Genomic DNA, 20,633 nt, shown 5'->3' on the forward strand with positions numbered 1-20,633 from the left:
GTGTGAAACAAACCAAAATTTGTGTTAAACTTCGATTCATCAAAGTATTCTCCTTTTTTTTACTCTGATGACAGCTTTGAACCTCTTTGTTATTCTCTCAAACATCTTCATCAGTTGTCACATGGAATGGCTTCCAACAGTCTTGAAGCAATTGTTGGCTGCTTTGCTTCTTCTCTGTATCCAACTCTCCCTAACAACTTAATTTGGTTTAAGTGGGTAATTGTGATGTCCATCTTATCTGATGTAGTACTCCATCCTTCTCTATCTAGGTCACATATCCCTTACATAGTATGGAGATCTGTTTTGAATCCTTGTCCTGTTACAAATCAATAATCGTCACAATAAGTGCAAACGAAATCCGCTGACATGTTATTTCAGAATGCAGTGGTCACCAACTGTGTCTTGATTCTGAAATAAATCAACCACAATATCACGAAACAAAGCATCCACACACATAACACACTCCCTCTGTGCTGCATATTGGGCACCACACAGGCAGAAACCATCTGCTCACTTTTTCTATTTCTCGCAAAGATGTGGTGGTTGGTACCAAAAATCTCAAATTTTTACTCATAGGAATACTGTACTAATTTTCACTGATCGAATTTCATGTCCTTGTGTTGCTTGGCCCACACACATTTCTTTCTTGTTTTCAAACCTTAGTAGTGTCTTCTTTGCAGCAATTCAACTATAAAGTTCTGCTTCTTGCAGTCTCTTCTGGACAGTTGATGTTGTGATGTGTCTGCTATTTAAAGTCCATGCATCATTTATAAGCGCTGTTATCTGAGGTGCTGTTATGTGCACTTTTTGAGTCTGTTTACTCTGATGAACTTATCCTCTGCAGCATATATAATTCCTGGTCTTCCTTTACCAGGGCAATCCTCATGAAAGCCAATTCCATCATGACAAAATAATGGTTATCATGACCTTCAGGGTCCTAGCAATTTTCGAGAATGACTGACCTTCATTAATTAATATAACAATGGACTGTTGTTTCTCCTTACTTATTTGAGTGTTTCTTACCATATTCTTTATAATGTGCGTGTACACACACACACAAACTCAAACACATATATGTCTTTAAATGCTGTAAGGTGGTCACCGGACGAGTCCTTGAAGGGAGATATGTGTAATTGTGGCTATTAGCTGTGGTGATGTGAGCTCAGAAGCATGCTCCAGCACATATAGTGTTGAGAGAGCTATTTGGCCATTCCAGGGCCCGGCTTTAAAAGCATCCAAAGAGATGGGTGGGAATGACCGCTCACATCTCAACCCCCAGGGGTGTGGTTTGGCAGATAAAATGGAGGCCTAGTCTCTCATTCAGTGTGTGTGGCTGGAGGTGTGGAAACCTCCAGTGTGTATTGCTAAAGGCACTGACCTGAGTGGGCGGACCCGCAGTGCTATATGGACTACTTATTTTCAGTTTGTTTTCACTTTGTGCCAGAAAGGCTCTGTTTTGTTTTGCCATCCCGAGTGGTTTATGAACTTTAAAAATAAACTTGCCTGGACATTGCAGCAATACCGTGTCCGGTACCTACCTCAAATGCAGCTGAGTGAGTACAAACCTTTACAATGCATAAATGATACATGATGTATAAACTATATTGCTTACCGATTCTGGTGAGATGTCTCCTTCAAATAGTAGAAGCTTTCAATTACATCACGCAATGTAACGTCCTTCATAATTCTGCAGCTCTGGAATAAAATGACAGACGTGTATTTTACTCAAAGTGTAGCCTGACGGATACTACAGAAGGAAGCAATGAGAAGAGAGGTGTTAGAAGGGTTTTATGGTAGTACTTAAAGAAGGTAGTTTCCTTGGAAAGAATCTGAAATGAGCCAGTACTGAATACAATATAGACGTAAACTAGAACTTCTGATTTTACATGTGAATATTATTGTATCATCAGGAAGAATATAATCGCCAAGATCCATTAAAATGGTGATCACCTTGTTACTCTCATAGCAACCTGTCCTTAAATGCTCTCAGGACAGGAGCTTGTGAGCATTGTTTTATCGGAAGCTCCTCTCCCTCCTTTTATTTGTACGAAGATATGCTCTTAGTGGATATTCTTATATAATAATCGAGATACCAGGGAGTTTGAGACAAGAAGAGGCTGCTACAAGTGGTGCAGAGGAAAGAAGAGGCTGTTCACACTCCTGTTCATCCTATTTATTTGATCTAATACTCTAATACTGAATATATTGGGTGCTGAGGTAAGAAGTGACTGCTCATACTGCTGTCCACCATGACTATCTGATCTAATATTGGATATATCAGGGGGTGCTGAGGTAAGAAGAGGCTGCTCACACTACTGTTCACCATGACTATCTGATTTAATTTTGGAGATACCAGGGATGCTGAGGTGAGATGAGGCTGCTCATACTGCTGTCCACATTGTCTATTTGATCTTATTCTGGAACTAAAAAAGAGCTGAGGCAAGAAGAGGTTGCTCACACTGCTGTCCACTCTGTCTATCTGATCTAATACTGGAGATACCAGGGGCGCTGAGGTAAGAAGAGGCTGCTCACACTGCTGTCCACTCTGTCTATCTGATCTAATACTGGAGATACCAGGGGTGCTGAGGTAAGAAGAGGCTGCTCACACTGCTGTCCACTCTGTCTATATGATCTAATACTGGAGATACCAGGGGCGCTGAGGTAAGAAGAGTCTGCTCATACTGCTCTTCACCCTATCTATCTGATCTAATACTGGCGATACCAGGGGTGCTGAGGTAAGAAGAGTCTGCTCATACTGCTCTTCACCCTGTCATTCTGATCTAATAGGTGCTATAGTAGGAACTGGCTGCTTTTATTGTTGTCCACCATGACTATCAGACCTAATGCCTCAGCACCCTTGGTATATCTAGTATTAGATCAGATAGTCAGGGTGAACAGCAGTGTGATCCGCCACTTCTTACTTTAACACCTATTAGATCAGATTGACAGGGTGGACATCGGACTCTTCTTACTTCAGGACAGGTATATATAGTAAAAAGTGTCTGCTCACACTGCTGTCCACCCTGTCTATTTGATCTAATACTGGAGATACTAGGTGGTTGAGGTAAAAAGAGTCTGCTTACTCTGCTGTCCACCCTGTACTTCTAACCTAATACTGGAGATAGAAGAAGCTGTACACACTGCTGCCCACTCTATCTTTCTGATTTAATACTGGAGATACCAGGGGTGCTGAGTTAAGAAGAGGCTGATCACACTGCTGTCTACCCTACGTGATCTAATACTGGAGATACTAGGTGTGCTGAGATGAGAAGAGGCTGCTCACACTACTGTCCACCCTGTCTATCTGATCTAATACTGGAGATACTAGGTGTGCGGAGATGAGAAGAGGCTACTGACATCACTGTCCACCCTGTCTACTTGATCTAATACTGGAGACACCAGGGGTGCTGAGGTAAGAAGAGGCTGTTCACACTGCTGTCCACCCTATCTGATCTAATACTGGAGATACCAGGGGTGCTGAGGTAAGAAGAGGCTGCTCACACTGCTGTCCACCCTATCTGATCTAATACTGGAGATACCAGGGGTGCTGAGGTAAGAAGAGGCTGCTCACACTGCTGTCCACCCTATCTGATCTAATACTGTAGATACCAGGGGTGCTGAGGTAAGAAGAGGCTGCTCACACTGCTGCCCATCCTATCTGATCTAATACTGGAGATACCAGGGGTGCTGAGGTAAGAAGAATCCACTCACTCTGCTGTCCACTTTGTTTATCTGATTTAATAGTGAAGATACCAGGGGGTTGAGGTAAGAAGAGTCTGCATTCCACCCTCTCTATCTGATCTAACAGTGGTGATACCAAGGTTACTAAGGTAAGGAGGGGCTGCTCACGTTGCTGTCCACCCTGTCTTTCTAATCTAACACTGGAGATACCACGGGTACAGATGTAAGAATAAGCTGCTCACACTGCTGCCCATCATGTCTTCAAGAATGCTGAAAGGCTGCTCTGACCTGGAGATAAATTGACAGTGAATTGATGATATATATTTTCCGCAGGTCACAGCAACCTGTATTCAGGGGTGGAAAGCAGTGGAATATCTCCTGGTGGCACATCTTCCTATATATGAATGCAGGGGATAAGATCTTCCTGACAGATTTCGGTCGTGTAACTCGATGGCAGCTATTTTAATGTGATATAGTGGTTACCTCCCTGGCAAATGTGAATAAGTATGGTTTGCTAATTAAAGATGTTTAGAAATGTATTCAGGATGGCATTTTCTTTACTTGTTTACTTATTCCCAGAGAACCCCTTTAATTAGTTAAATGTTAAGCTATAGGGTACCGTTACACTAAAAGACTTACCAACGATCACGACCAGCAATACGACCTGGCCGTGATCGTTAGTAAGTCGTTGTGTGGTCACTGGGGAGCTGTCACACAGACAGCTCTCTCCAGCGACCAACGTTCAGGGGAACGACTTCGGCATTGTTGAAACTGTCTTCAACGATGCCGAAGTCCCCCTGCAGCACCCGGGTAACCAGGGTAAACATCGGGTTACTAAGTGCAGGGCCGCGCTTAGTAACCCGATATTTACCCTGGTTACCATTGTAAAAGTTAAAAAAAAAACACTACATACTCACCTTCTGATGTCTGTCACGTCCCCCGGCGTCCACAGGGTTACGCGCTGCTGCCGAGAGCTTCCTGCACTGAATGTATCAGCGCCGGCAATAAAGCAGCGGTGATGTCACCGCTGTGCTCTGCTTTATGGCCGGCGCTGACACAGTCAGTGCAGGAAGTTCTTGGCAGCAGCGCGTAACCCTGTGGACGCCAGGGGGATGTGACAGACATCAGAAGGTGAGTATGTACTAGTTTTTTTTTTTAACTTTTACAATGGTAACCAGGGTAAATATCGGGTTACTAAGCGCGGCCCTGCGCTTAGTAACCCGATATTTACCCTGGTTACAAGTGAACACATCGCTGGATCGGCGTCACACACGACGATCCAGCGATGACAGCGGGTGATCTGACGACGAAAGAAAGTTTCAAACGATCTGCTACGACGTACGATTCTCAGCGGGGTCCCTGATCGCAGTAGCGTGTCAGACACAGCGAGATCGTAAGTATATCGCTGGAACGTCCCGGATCGTGCCGTCGTAGCGACCAAAGTGCCACTGTGAGACAGTACCCATAGAGTTGCCAATAAATAGCCTGGAACAACCTCTACTAGCTGTCCTAGAAACAGCTGAATATTTAACCCCTTCCCGACATCTGACGTTATAGTACGTCAGATGTCGGGTCCCCTGCTTTGATGTGCGTTCCGGCGGTGAGCGCACATCAAAGTCGCGACATGTCAGCTGTTTTTTACAGCTGACATGTGCGCGCAATAGCGGCGGGTGAAATCGCGATCACCCGCCGCTATTAACTAGTTAAATGCCGCTGTCAAACGCAGACAGCGGCATTTAACTACCGCATCCGGCCGTGCGGCCGGATATGAGCGCATCGCCGACCCCCGTCACATGATCGGGGGTCGGCGATGCTTGTACATTGTAACCATAGAGGTCCTGGAGACCTCTATGGTTACTGATCGCCGGTGGCTGTGAGCGCCACCCTGTGGTCGGCGCTCACAGCACACCGGCATTTCTGCTGTGTAGCAGCGATCTTATGATCGCTGCTGCATAGCAGAGCCGATCGCGTTGTGCCTGCTTCTAGCCTCCCATGGAGGCTATAGAAGCATGGCAAAAGTAAAAAAAAAAAGTAAAAAAAAATGTGAAAAAATAAAAAAAATATAAAAGTTTAAATCACCCCCCTTTCGCCCCAATCAAAATAAATCAATAAAAAAAAACCCCAACCTACACATATTTGGTATCGCCGCGTTCAGAATCGCCCGATCTATCAATAAAAAAAGCATTAACCTGATCGCTAAACGGCGTAATGAGAAAAAAAATCGAAACGCCAGATTTACGTTTTTTTGGTCGCCACGACATTGCATTAAAATGCAATAACGGGCGATCAAAAGAACGTATCTGCACCAAAATGCTATCATTAAAAATGCCAGCTCGGCACGCAAAAAATAAGCCCTCACCTGACCCCAGATCACGAAAAATGGAGACGCTACGAGTATCGGAAAATGGTCAATTTTGTTTTGTTTTGTTTTTTGCAAAGTTTGGAATTTTTTTTCACCACTTAGGTGAAAAATAACCTAGTCATGTTAGGTGTCTATGAACTCGTACAGACCTGGAGAATAATAATTGCAGGTCAGTTTTAGCATTTAGTGATCCTAGCAAAATAGGCAAGCAAAAAACAAGTGTGGGATTGCACTTTTTTTGCAATTTCACTGCACTTGGAATTTTTTTCCCGTTTTCTAGTACACGACATGGTAAAACCAATGATGTCGTTCAAAAGTACAACTCGTCCCGCAAAAAATAAGCCCTCACATGGCCAAATTGACGGAAAAATATAAAAGTTATGGCTCTGGGAAGGAGGGGAGTGAAAAACGAAAACGGAAAAACGGAAAAAGCTCCGGGGGGTGAAGGGGTTAATTGCTTTTTATTTATGTCTTATCTTGATATATTTGTCTTTCTGATATATATATATATATACAGTATATATATATATATATATATATATATACACTTTAGTATATAGTATATATTCTTTTTTAGTAAAGCCTCTTTTTCTACCCTGTCGAACAGTGAAGAAAATTGTGGAGTGCAGAAGCAGTAGTGGTATATGGTAATTAGAAGCCTGTTACAGATTCTTCATTGCCTTCCAGGAGCTTGAGGTACTTTAAAAAATATAACTTTCTAGATTTTCATTTCTAACCTACATAAAAGAAACACTTGCTCATAACAACCTTTATTTTGTGTACACTATTGGTACATACTATATTTCCATATTTACATAGAGATTTTCAACGTTTGAGTTATATGCAAATTCTAAATAAATTTGTGTCATGCTCCAGTAGATGCCATGTTAGGGCTCTTTTACATGGCCTGATATTTTCATGTCCGTGTGCCCATGTGTTACATTCCTGTGGCATCCGTGTGCCACATCAGTGTGACATGTACCAGTGCCTGGGAAAAGTGGTACAGTTTGCTCTGTTCCCAGGCAGCGGTTGGTGAAGGCAGCTCGGATCAATGTCACCTGGTCTCCCTAAGCTCAGCGTGACCAGGTGACAATGATGGGAGTTGTATTCAGCACCCGCTGTATACATTGTGTGTAAAATAAATCATTTAAAAAAGATGGCGTGGGCACCAGCGTCATTTTCAAAACCAGCTGAGGGAAAGCCCACCTCTGGGGGCTCATGTTACAAATCTGAGAAAGGGGACAATATTCCAAAAGATTCACGGGCAATTAATAAGAGCTCACAGCTGTTTGCTTAGCCTTTACTGGTTAGTTCACGCCAGAAAAAAATGACAGAGTTAGTGTTGAGCGATACCTTCCGATATTCAAAAGTATTGGTATCGGATTGGATCGGCCGATATCCAAAAAATATCGGATATCGCCGATACCGATACCCGATACCAATACAAGTCAATGGGACACAAATATCGGAAGGTATCCTGGATGGTTCCCAGGGTCTGAAGGAGAGGAAACTCTCCTTCAGGCCCTGGGATCCATATTCATGTAAAAAATAAAGAATAAAAATAAAAAATATGGATATACTCACCCCTCCGACGGACCCTGGACCTTAGCGGTGCAACCGGCAGCCTCCGTTCCTAAGAATGCAGTGAGTGAAGGACCTGCGATGACGTCGCGGTCACGTGAGCGGTCACATGAGCGGTCACGTGACCAATCACAAGACCGCCAAGTCATCGCAGGTCCTGTACACTCACTGCATTCTTAGGAACGGAGGCTGCCGGTTGCACCGCTAAGGTCCAGGGTCCATCGGAGGGGTGAGTATATCCATATTTTTTATTTTTATTCTTTATTTTTTACATGAATATGGATCCCAGGGCCTGAAGGAGAGTCTCCTCTCCTCCAGACCCTGGGAACCATACACTGGGAACTTCCGATTCCGATTTCCGATATCACAAAAATATCGGAACTCGGTTATCGGAATTCCGATACCGCAAATATCGGCCGATACCCGATACTTGCGGTATCGGAATGCTCAACACTAGACAGAGTACATCTATAAATTCTAGCCAGCAAAGGCTAAATAGACAGCTGTGGGTTGATATTAATAGCCTGGGAAGGAACCTGGGATATTGGATTCCTCACATGCTAACAACATCAGCCCTGAGCCGCCCCAGAAAATCTGGTGCTTAGCCTTACTCTTACCACTTGCCCTGCAACGGTGGCAAGTGAGGTAATAGAGTTGGGGTTGAAGTCAGCTTTGTATTGTTAGCTAAGATCAAGACCAGGTGTTAGTAATGGAGAGGTGTCTATAAGACGGCCCCATTACTAACCCCATAATCATATTGCAAAAAATGCACAGCAAGAATAAAGTCCTTTATTTGAAGGAAAGACACAGACTCCTTTATTTGAAATAAACACAACTCTTTTTCCCATTTCTTACTGCAAAAATGAAAGCAATGTTTGTGCTGCTGATAAAAAATGGACATGACACAGTCTGTGGAAACACACTGACATGTGCGCAGACCCATTCACATGTCACCACATGTACCAGAGACACTGAATGGGGCCATAAGGTGTGTTCACAATACTTCTTTTTCTGGCAAATAATAATGACTGTTTTTAAATCAGAAAACGGTGTGTTTTTGTGGAGTTTTTAAAATCTGACACATAATTCTTTAGCGTTGTTGGTCATTTCCTGAAATCCTTTGCAAGGTTTTTTCTTTTGTTTGTCATTTTATGGTTGTTTTCTAGACATTTATTTTAAAATTCCATTATACAATGAAGAAGGCACTATAGCTATTTTAAGCAAAAATAAAACTCTGAAAAAGTATTGAACATCTTCCCAGTGGAAAACGCAAGAAGGATGTCTGTTACGTCATTTAACCGGTCAGCGTCTTTGAAATCTTGGGCATATAAAAGATGCTCGAAAGCCTGAATATATGAACTGCAAATCGATTTTACTTAGAAATGAATAGATCCAATATTTTTAGTGTGTTATCAGTGCTTTTTCAGATGTTTTAGAAGATAAAAATGGAAAAAGATGCAGTATGAATATTCCCTTATAGAAGTTTCCTCCTTTAGGGCAGCTGCAGACTACCATGTCATCTCTCACCTGACAGAATTGGGCTGATTATGCAAGTCACACTCTGATCCGAGTTTGACCATAGCGGAATCATAGTGTGATATGATTCTTTCCGATGAGTATAAGATGGAGACATTTTTTTTCGATCTCCATTCTCTCAGTCGGTGTAAATTGTCATCCGAGTGCACTACGATTGTTTCCATGGACTCATTGACTTGCATGGCTGAGTGTGATCTGCATATTAGATAAAACTTGGGTAAGCCAAAATTTTTTTTATCAGAGCGATATGTGACCGTAACATGTGCACGACCCCATAGACTAACTTTGGTCCTAGTGCGATCTGGTGTTTTTTTGGATCACACTGGGACCAAAAATACAGCCATGGGCATGAGTCCTTAGAGGGCGCTATATGGTGATGGTGACACATGACTTTGTGCCATAATATGAAGATGTGAGTATCATTTACTGAGCTTAAAATGTAAAAAAAATGACAATCCCAAATATCTGCATAAGGTTCTCAAGATTAAACAGGATGACCACTACTTTATCATTGATGACCTATCCTTAGGATAGGTCATCAATGCCTGATCGGTCGAGATCTGACATCCAGCACCCTCAGAGATCAGCTGTTCTCAATGTCAGCAGCGGGGTACTGAATATCCGCCCCCTTATTGATCTGAATAGGAGGCGGATGTGTAGTACCTAACCGCAGCCACTATCAAAAGACGGAGCAGCTCGGCAAGTGAGTTCTTCTGGCTGGCTGCCACCGACACTGAGAACAGCTGATGGTTGGGGGTGCCGAGTGTTGGACCCCGACCGATCAGACATTGATGAACAATCCTAAAGCTAGGTCATCAATGGTAAAATAGTGGACAAATCTACTATATAATTGTCTAAGGTTCACTTCCGTCTGTCTGTCTGTCACGGTTATTCGTTCGCTGATTGGTCTCACCAGCTGCCTGTCATGGCTGCCGCGACCAATCAGCGTCGGGCACAGTCCGGACGAAAATGGCCGCTCCTTCCTCCCCGCAGTCAGCGCCCGCTCCGTACTCCCCTCCAGTCATCGCTCACACAGGGTTAATGGCAGCGTTCACCGACCGTGCTATGCCGCGGTCAGTTAACGCTGCTATTAACTATGCTGCCTATGCGGCGTCAATAGTAAACATATCTAATGTTAAAAATAATAATGAAAAAAAAAAATCGTTATATACTCACCGTCCGTTGGCCCCTCGGATCCACAACAGGCCTTCTCTGCTCGCGACGCTCCGGTAACCGGTCCATGCTGCGATCTCGCGAGATGATGACGTAGTGGTCTCGCGAGACCGCTACGTCATCATCTCGCGAGTCCGCAATGCAATCTTCAGACCGGAGCGTGCAAGGAGTGGTAACCGGCTGCTTCGATCCTGAGGCTCCGGAAGGTGAGTATACAACAATTTTTTATTTTATTTCTTTTTTTTAACAGGGATATGATGCATACTACGTGGCTCGGCAATATACTACGTGATTGGGCAGTATACTATGTGGCTGGGCACTGTACTGGCACTATACTACGTGACTGGGCAGTATACTATGTGGCTGGGCACTATACTGGCAATATACTACGTGACTGGGCAGTATACTATATCGCTGGGCAATATACTATGTGGCTGGGCACTATACTACGTGACTGGGCAGTATACTATGTGGCTGGGCACTATACTACGTGGCTGGGCACTATACTACGTGGCTGGGCACTATAATATATGGCTGCGCACTATACTACGTGGCTGGGCACTATACTTCTTGGCTGGGCACTATACTACATGGCTGGGCAATATACTATGTGACTGGGCAATATACTATGTGGCTGGGCACTATACTACATCACTGGGCAATATACTACGTGACTGGGCAATATACTATGTGGCTGGCCAATAAACTATGTGACTGGGCAGTATACTATGTGGCTAGCCAATATACTACGTAGCTGGGCAGTATACTACGTGACTGGGCATTATACTATGTGGCTGGGAAGTATACTATGTGGCTGGGCAGTATACTATGTGGCTGGGCAGTATACTATGTGGCTGGGCAGTATACTATGTGGCTGGGCAGTATACTATATGGCTGGGCAATATACTATGTGTCTGGGCACTATACTACGTGACTGGGCAGTATACTATGTGGCTGGGCACTATACTACGTGGCTGGGCACTATAATATATGGCTGGGCACTATACTACGTGGCTGGGCACTATACTTCTTGGCTGGGCACTATACTACGTGGCTGGGCAATATACTACGTGACTGGGCAATATACTACGTGACTGGGCAATATACTAGGTGACTGGGCAGTATACTATGTGGCTGGGCACTATACTACGTGGCTGGGCACTATACTACGTGGCTGGGCACTATAATATATGGCTGGGCACTATACTACGTGGCTGGGCACTATACTTCTTGGCTGGGCACTATACTACGTGGCTGGGCAATATACTACGTGACTGGGCAATATACTACGTGACTGGGCAATATACTAGGTGACTGGGCAGTATACTATGTGGCTGGGCAATATACTACGTACGTGGCTGGGCAGTATACTACGTGGCTGGGCACTATACTACGTGGCTGGACAATATACTATGTGGCTGGGCACTATACTACGTCACTGGGCAATATACTACGTGACTGGGCAATATACTATGTGGCTGGCCAATAAATTATGTGACTGGGCAAAATACTATGTGGCTAGCCAATATACTACGTGGCTGGGCAGTATACTATGTGGCTGGGGAGTATACTATGTGGCTGGGGAGTATACTATGTGGCTGGGCAGTATACTATGTGGCTGGGCAGTATACTATGTGGCTGGGCAGTATACTACGTGGCTGGGCAATATACTACGTGGCTGGGCAATATACTATGTAGCTGGGCAATAGCATATTCTAGAATACCCGATGCGTTAGGATCGGGCCACCATCTAGTTCTTAAATAAATGTGTAGGAGCATCTATTTTAATTATGGACAATAACGATTTCTTATGGACTGCCTACAAATAGCTGACAACTCTCTTTTCCATACATTGTATTATTATTGTACATTGTAACCCCTTACTATCGGGGTTCCGCAAGGTTCAGTCCTAGGCCCCCCTCCTTTTCTCTCTATACACTGCCCCTATTGGACAAACAATCAGCAGATTTGGGTTCCAGTACCATCTCTTTTACGTTTTTTGACGCGTGCGTTTAGTTGCAGAAATGCAACCTGTAGTATTTTCTAGCGGCGTTTTTTTGCCGCAAAAAAACGCATGCGTTTATTTGCGGCAAAAAAATGTATTGCTGTCTATGTAAACGCATGCGTTTTTAAGCACATGCGTATGCTTGCGTTAAAAACGCATGCGTTTTTATAGAAAAACACAAGAAAACACAAAAAAAACCAAGAAAACCCTAACCCTAACCCTTGGGTTACTAGGGATCCTAACCCTAACCCTAACCCTAAGGTTAGGATCCCTAGTAACCCTAGGGATCCTAACCCTAACCCTAACCCTAGGGATCCTAACCCTAACCCTTAGGGTTAGGATTAGGATCACAAGGGTTATGGTTATGGTTAGGGTTAGGGTTAGGGGTAGGGTTAGGGGTAGGGTTAGGGTTTGGATCCCTTTATCACCTTGATGGTGGGGGTGGCTTATCAGTGACCTGGTGACCAGGACATTCTTCTAATAAAAAGCTACCCCTACCCCTAACCCTAGGGATCCTAACCCTAACCCTAACCCTAACCCTAGCTAATTCTATTAATAGTGGGTTTTCTATTTGATTTTGATGATTGGCAGCTGTCACACACTTCTCAGCATGCGTTTCAAAAACGCAAACGCAGGAAAAAACGCATGTAAACGCGTCAAAATGCCGCGTTTTTTTTTCTGCATGCAAAAATGCATGCGTCTAAAAAACGCAGCGTTTGCATGCGTTTACATGCGTTTTTTCACCACCTGCGTTTTTTAAAAAACGCTGCAGATCAAAATGCAAGTGTGAAACCAGCCTTACTCCCTATATCCGATCACTCACTCGCTCCTGTCACCTGCATCTTAAAAACATCTCCAGAATCCGACCTTTTCTCACATTTGAAACTGCTAAGACTCTTACTGTCACTCTTATTCATTCTCGTCTGGACTACTGCAACTCTCTTCTGATCGGTTTCCCTCTTTCCAAACTTTCTCCTCTCCAATCCATCTTGAATGCGGCAGCCAGGGTCATATTTCTGTCTAACCGCTTCACCGATGCCTCCATCTTGTGCCAGTCATTACACTGGCTACCCATTCGCTACAGGGTCCAGTACAAACTCATCTCTCTCATCCACAAAGCCCTCCACAGTTCTGCACCGCCTTATATCTCCTCTCTCATCTCTGTCTATCGCCCTACACGTGCCCTCCGTTCTACAAATGACCTAAGACTAACATCCCCCGTAATCCGAACCTCGCACCTCCGTCTCCAAGACTTCTCTCGTGCTGCGCCAGCTCGCTGGAATGCACTTCCCCAGACGATCAGACTGATACCTAGCCCCGACCTATTCAAGCGCGCTTTAAAAACCCATCTCTTCAAACAAGCCTACCACATCAACTACTCAGTAAACTAACTTTGCCCTGTTCCCTCCTTCCAAATATTACTCTGAATCTGCACCCTACTATTCATCTGTCTCCACACCCTCCATGCTCATGATAGCTGCACTTGATACTTGACTATTGCACTTAAACACACGGGCTGATGACCGGATCATGCAGCTTTTATATGAAAATCCCTATTTATTATAATTTCCAGACCAGAAATAACAAGCACTTTTCACCTATTGTGTCCCCCCCATTTCCTTGTAGATTGTAAGCTTGCGAGCAGGGACCTCACTCCTAATGTCACTGTTTAAATTTTTAAATTGTCTTAACGTGTACTGAATTAATTGTCTGTACATGTCCCCTCTTAATTGTAAAGTGCTGCGGAATATGTTGGCGCTATATAAATAAAAAATTATTATTATTATTATTATATAATCTTATAACCTTTAATATATTAAAAATTTTTCCTTATAAATTATTATAAATGCGTTAAACTGGTATTTCAACCAAGTGAAGGTGACTTAACAGGGTCAGCTACAGAAGAGTTAATACGAGCCTACTGATGGATTACTATGCCACTATTAAAACAAAAAAAAAACATAGCAAGATGGGATAATTAAGATGAGGGAAAAAAATGCACCAAAGAAACCACATCTGTGCCCAAACAGCCGCTTCTCAGTCCCCACTGCTGTACTTAACGCTCGTTAATGTGGCATTGTTTACTCACAATTAAACTCTTTACCATTAATTTAACTTTCAGGCGTGGAATCGGTCACAAGCACTGAGGTCCCAGCGCCTGGACAGATGTGTTTTATACACTTGTATAAACACGGCTCTCGTTAGGAAGTTAAGCGTGTAGAGCAAGCTGATTACAGCACAATGCAGGATGCTTCATTATACTGGGTCCCTCAGGGGGAGTCGATGGAGCCTGGAATCTGGCAGTGCCAGACTTATTCCTTCACTTGTACCTGGAGACATTTTCACCTGACTGTAACATATTGCGTTGCTGTTGGGTAATCTCATTATTTCACATGAAGGACATACAAGTATTAGAGTATAGGCACTGTGTATGACCACACTGTCCTACTCTCAGACCAAAGACCCTGAGTCCAGGCACCGTCATCAAGTCTTTTCTTTTTTCCTACTTCAACATCGTGACCTTCAATTTTCCAAAATATATTACGATACTCAACTATTGATATTGAAATAATACTATTAGGCTGTCATCATACAAACTTTTACGGCAGTATTTTAATTTTTTTCAATGTTTTTAGCTTTATTTAATTTTTTTATGTCTTACTACCTTTTTTGTTGTTTTTGCGGTTTTGGTATTGCATGTCATCTGTCAACAAACTACCAAAACCCCCCTAGTATAAATACAGGATGCCTCAATTTGTAAAAAAAAAAAAAAGTCACACTAGAAAAAAACAAAAATAAAAAATTGGTACTGCTATGTATGTTTGGGTATTGTTCTCATCCCATATCACTAAATATTGTGTATATTTTACGTGCTTTGACCTATTATTTGATGTATATTGATAGGGTCAAATCACATCTTTGTTTCAAGACGTAATTTCATTTAAATTTGTTGATATGAACAAAAACAGAAATGTTATTATATAATTTATTCTGTGTTGTAGTAGTTGGAAATAGTGGCTTTAACTTGGGATAACTTGGTGTTAATTTTGACCTTCATTATGTGTGGAGTGACATCTTACCTCCTGGTGCCATAGGAGGAAAAAAGGTAGGTTTTGTGGTTCATGGCCTTTTCTTTTTAAAAGAGTCAGAATAGGTACATAAATGTTATTTGGTGGAGCCAAAACATCTGTTGGGCATCAAGAGAAGTTTTCTGATGGGAAAAGTCTTTGGGGCAGTGTTGCAGTTAGGCCGGTTTCACACTTGCGTTTGGCTGGTCTGCGTACTTTCTCCCTTAAGCTCTGCCTATGCTCCGTCTACTTCCGCATGCATCCTGCATACCTATCTTTAACATTGTGTATGCAGGGAAATGCGTTGTATGCAGATGCATCCGCATGCGGCATTTTGAGGTGCCTGCCGACCGCACAGGAGCGAACCGTTGGCCGGGCACGTCACAACGCCTCATGCGGACACATCCGCATACAACACATGTCCCTGCATACCCAATGATAAAGATAGGTATGCAGGACGACGCAGGATGCATGCGGAAGTAAGCAGAGCATAGGCGGAGCTTAAGGGAAGAAGTACGCAACCATATGCAGACCAGCCAAATGCAAGTGTGAACTTAGCCTTCTGGAGAAGACGAATAGTGAAACTCCTAATTAGATTAATTATCTTGAACCATACTAAAGGTACCTTCACACGAAGCGACGCTGCAGAGATAGCGACAACGATGCCGATTGCTGCAGCGTCGCTGTTTGGTCGCTGGAGAGCTGTCACACAGACCACTCTCCAGCGACCAACGATGCCGAGGTCCCCGGGTAACCAGGGTAAACATCGGGTTTCTAAGCGCAGGGCCGCGCTTAGTAACCCGATGTTTACCCTGGTTACCAGCGTAAAAGTAAAAATAACAAACAGTTCATGCTCACCTGCGCGTCCCCCGGCGTCTGCTTCCTGTACTGTGTGAGCGCCGGCCCTAACAGCAGAGCGGTGACGTCACCGCTGTGCTTTTACTTTCACTTTAGGGCCGGCGCTCAGTCAGAGCAGGAAGCGGACGGCAGGGGACGCGCAGGTAAGTATGTACTGTTTGTTATTTTTACTTTTACGCTGGTAACCAGGGTAAACATCGGGTTACTAAGCGCGGCCCTGCGCTTAGTAACCCGATATTTACCCTGGTTACCAGCGTAAAACATCGCTGGTATCGTTGCTTTTGGTGTCAAACCTGACGATACACGCCGGTCTGACGACCAAATAAAGTTCTGAACTTTATTCAACGACCAGCGATATCACAGCAGGATCCAGATCGCTGCTGCGTGTCAAACACAACGATATCGCTATCCAGGACGCTGCAACGTCACGGATCGTTGTCGTTCTCGTTGTAAAGTCGTTTCGTGTGAAGGTACCTTAAGCTTTAAACTACACCCTATGAGTGATGGAGTGGCTGGGTCAGGTACCCAACTGAAAAGAAAGAAATGGAGTGACCGGAATACTCCTTTTGTTCAATAGGAATACAGAGAGACGTAAGTGAGTCACCGAAAACTAAGTTGATGGGAGCCACCACAGTCAGCAAGTTTCATACGTAGTAGTATTGTATCTTCACGTAAAGTTGTTTTCCTGATATAAAAACTGCCTTTTTGAGACATTATGTTTCTGATTTTGACCAACAACAAATCCTTAAGGTGTTCCCCTATCCATTTCTTGGGCAGTATATCATGTCCTATGAGTGCTCCAAACAGAGCTTCCAATGCTTCTTAGGCCAGGTTCATTGCACATTTTGGTCAATCCATCAGCAGCTTCCATTTCCAAACTAGTTTTTGAGAAACTATTGAATGAAATGAGACAAATGAAGTCTAAAATATAAAAATATTAAATAGACTTCTATGGGCAGCATGGTGGCTCAGTGGATAGCATTGCAGCGCTGGAGTCCTGGGTTCTAATCCCACCTTGGACATCTGCAAGGAGTTTGTATGTTCTCCCTGTGTTTGCGTGGGTTTCTTCCCACATTCCAAAGACATACTGATAGGGAATTTAGATTGTGAGCCCCATCGGGGACAGTGATGATAATGTGTGTAAAACTGTAAAGCTCTGTGGAATCTGTTAGCACTATATAAAAATTATTATAAAAAAAAAAATATAGACTTCTATGGTGTCTGACTATAAGACAGACACTACTGGAACGGAAAATAAATGCGTCTGATTTTTCATATTTTGGACCTCTATTTGCCTCATTGAAGTCAATTGCTCAATCATGGCCATGTTAGGATACAGTTTTTGAGTGTTCAAGCAGAAAACTTTGACAGAGATCTGAATGGGCATTGTAGACCCAATTTTATGGATGGTGCTCTAAGCAGGAGGTTGCCGGTGGTTAGTGTGCAATTTAAGGTTATCCCAAGGTAGTTCAAGATGATATGCTATTACATCTGATATGATAAATCTAAAATGAGGATGGGGGGTCTACAGAATTTTGACATGAGAATTGGGAGTACGGATATTTGGGCAGATTGGTTTTAGATATGACCTAAAATGGCCTTATTTTGAAGTTGTGTGTCATTTGCATGAAATATAGGCACCACTGCTCTATTGGGTTTTCTTTTTATCCAAAATAATGCAAAACACAATATCATACATCAAGTAGAGAGAAACATTACTGATGAAAATTGGAAGCTTTAGCCCCATTTGGCGTCAAGATGCATTTTGCAATTTTATGTGTGGCATATTTGAAGACAATAGGCTCTACCAAGATGGTGGTTTTAGCCATTAAGCTTAACCTACCATGAGTAAAATTAGGTCTGAAACTGTAAAGCTTATAGGAAATGTGCTAAACTAAGCGGATCAAACCATACATGAATATTTTATATGCTGTTAGCTACTGTCTCGATAAGATGGTAGCTGGTTTAACCCTTCCATTGCCACTCGGCACCAGAGAATATCACATCTTTGTCTGCAATACAGAAGGCTTTGAAGCCACCCTGGCTTCCTGCTGCAGATTACACAAACCCTCTGTATACTGAGCCCTGCTTAGAAAGCATTAATTGTTGTCAAGCTAAATTTCACACCAAAGATAACAGAGGCACTGCGTAAACGAGATAAACAACCCACTCGCCTTGAGTCTAATGAGATGCAAGCGAAAAAATGTTAGGAAGATGTTTTGTAAGGCTCTCGGTGACGGTTAGTGGTGCCATCTAGCTCCCAAATTAAAGGACAGCTTCATTTTGGAATATTTTTTAATTACGTTCACATTATCCCGGAGCATTTAAGTATGCTTGGCTGAGCTACTATAGAAAACCGAGGAGTTAAGTCTTGCATGTGAAATCATTTTTGTAAAGCGCTGATCATTCTCAAGAGCTTACACATTTCATGACACATTAAAGAAATACTAAATAATTGTTTGCATTTTACAAGAAAAGGATGTCAGTGCCAGGCCACAGGTTGCTCCTCTTTTTATTAACCTAAGAGCTAAAAAGAAAGCCTTCAGGTCCATTTACACTAGTCAAATGGCAACACTAAATGACTGCCGGTCAACTACTTGTCATGCGATAGCCTGTTTATGTAGGCAGACCGTAGTACATTGTTCAGTGCACATAGGCCGCCATTGTTCTCAGAAACATATTTTAAGTCCTGTTTATACAAGACAATATGCTGCAGAGAGTGAGGATCTTTTGGGCAAGCCAAAAGATCTTTTCACCCCAAAAATTAGCGTTTTCTCATTTGTTGGGTGATTGTCTTGTTGCTTTGACTTCACATGTTGCAAGAATCTATCAGTGATTGCCTGACAGCTCTAGAAATGGTTAACATAAACAGGCCTAGCTCAAGCCACTCCATATACTAAATCCTAAGGGTTACCCTGGCCGTCACCCTTTAAACCCTGCACAGGATTCTGGACACATGCAGCGGCCCCAAAGGCAGCTGCTTCCCAATGGTGAGGGCTGACAGGAGTTCTTGGGTAGCCTTGTCAAAACCAGGAGGGCAGCCAAGGTACTGAATCAGAAGGCAAAAGAATGGTCAGGAAACCGACTGCCATCAGACAACAGGAATACCAACAAGCTAAGCAGGAGCTGAAAGCACAAAACTGAACCAGAGAAGATGAACTGTAACTGGCAGTGGGAGTCAGAAGATCAAGCATTTAAGTAGAAGAAAAGAGCAAGTTAAACAGCCAGGAACTAAAACCCCTTTGCTCCCTGACTGAGCAGCATCAAAAGTCACGGGAACCAAACAGGACTGCCTCACTGCTGTACCTTGTCACCCACAATAAAGGAGTGGCACCACCCATTGACCAAAGTGTACCACAGGGGATGGGTACTGCTTGGATGTTACAGTACGATGATTTGTTCCTCGGAATGCTCGTTAATAAAATCATGCTGTGTAAATGCCTCATTTAGTTAATAAAATCAAATAATCCAATAACGTGAACATTTTATAAAGGACTTATATTCATGCATCTTTTGGTACATTACACGTACACATTTCAGCCAAAGCCATGTTCTTCTGATCGATACCTCTCTCAATCCCTCCAAAATAGAAGCACAATTGGCTCAGCCAAAATTGAATGTGTTCTAAGTAGGCATAGGGTAGTTAAGAATCCTTTTTGTCAATAATAAAGGATCTAGCAGATGAATACAGTACCTCCCTGGACATCTGAAATTGAGGGAGACTAAGCAGATCCCCATATACATTAGATGGTTGCCTCATCCCAACCTGGCAATATGTATACAGCCAGCGTAAAAGGGTTTTTATGATCATAGATAAAATTAGGATTAGGCTTCTGCTGTGGTCCAGCGATTGTCATCTGATCTTCATAAGTTACTTGTATACACACGATCCTGTGCTGACCACTTTGTCTACTACTTCTGTCAATGTGGCACTGTCCACTGTCCAATCTACACTACGAGTTGAATTTCTGGAATTGCTCTGTTTATTGGTTCATTACACATATTCTGCAGTGCTGTATAGACATTGTCATTTTTTGCATCAATTTTTGTCTCTTCTTGAGCTCAAAATCCATATCTCAAATTGACTTGAAGTTTTTGTTTTTCGGTGTGGAAAGGAAATGAAGAACCAAACACAGAGAGAACATATAAACTCCATGCAGATGTTGCTCCCAGTTGGATTTCATGGGTTTCATGTATTGAAAGAACTTTCTTTATACTTTTAATATCATCTTTTGCTTTTACAAGACCACAGTAAATATCGCGAGCTCTTGATTAGAGTTGAGCGAATTTGTTCGGATTCGGTTCTGAATACGATCGGCATTGAATATTGTGTTTGCAATATTCGTCAAACACATCCAAACATCATTAG

General features: G+C 43.0%; 1 long non-coding RNA gene across 1 annotated transcript in view; it reads right to left on the reverse strand.

The window, feature by feature from the left end:
• Positions 1–20,633, reverse strand: part of LOC143809730 (uncharacterized) — a 139,445-nt gene that overhangs the window by 102,495 nt on the left and 16,317 nt on the right. The window contains exon 2 of the long non-coding RNA XR_013222420.1: positions 1,613–1,695. This is a non-coding gene — a long non-coding RNA (uncharacterized LOC143809730). The remainder of the gene's footprint in view (positions 1–1,612; positions 1,696–20,633) is intronic.

Source organism: Ranitomeya variabilis, chromosome 2 (genome assembly GCF_051348905.1).
Source record: "Ranitomeya variabilis isolate aRanVar5 chromosome 2, aRanVar5.hap1, whole genome shotgun sequence".
Classification (NCBI taxonomy): domain Eukaryota; kingdom Metazoa; phylum Chordata; class Amphibia; order Anura; family Dendrobatidae; genus Ranitomeya; species Ranitomeya variabilis.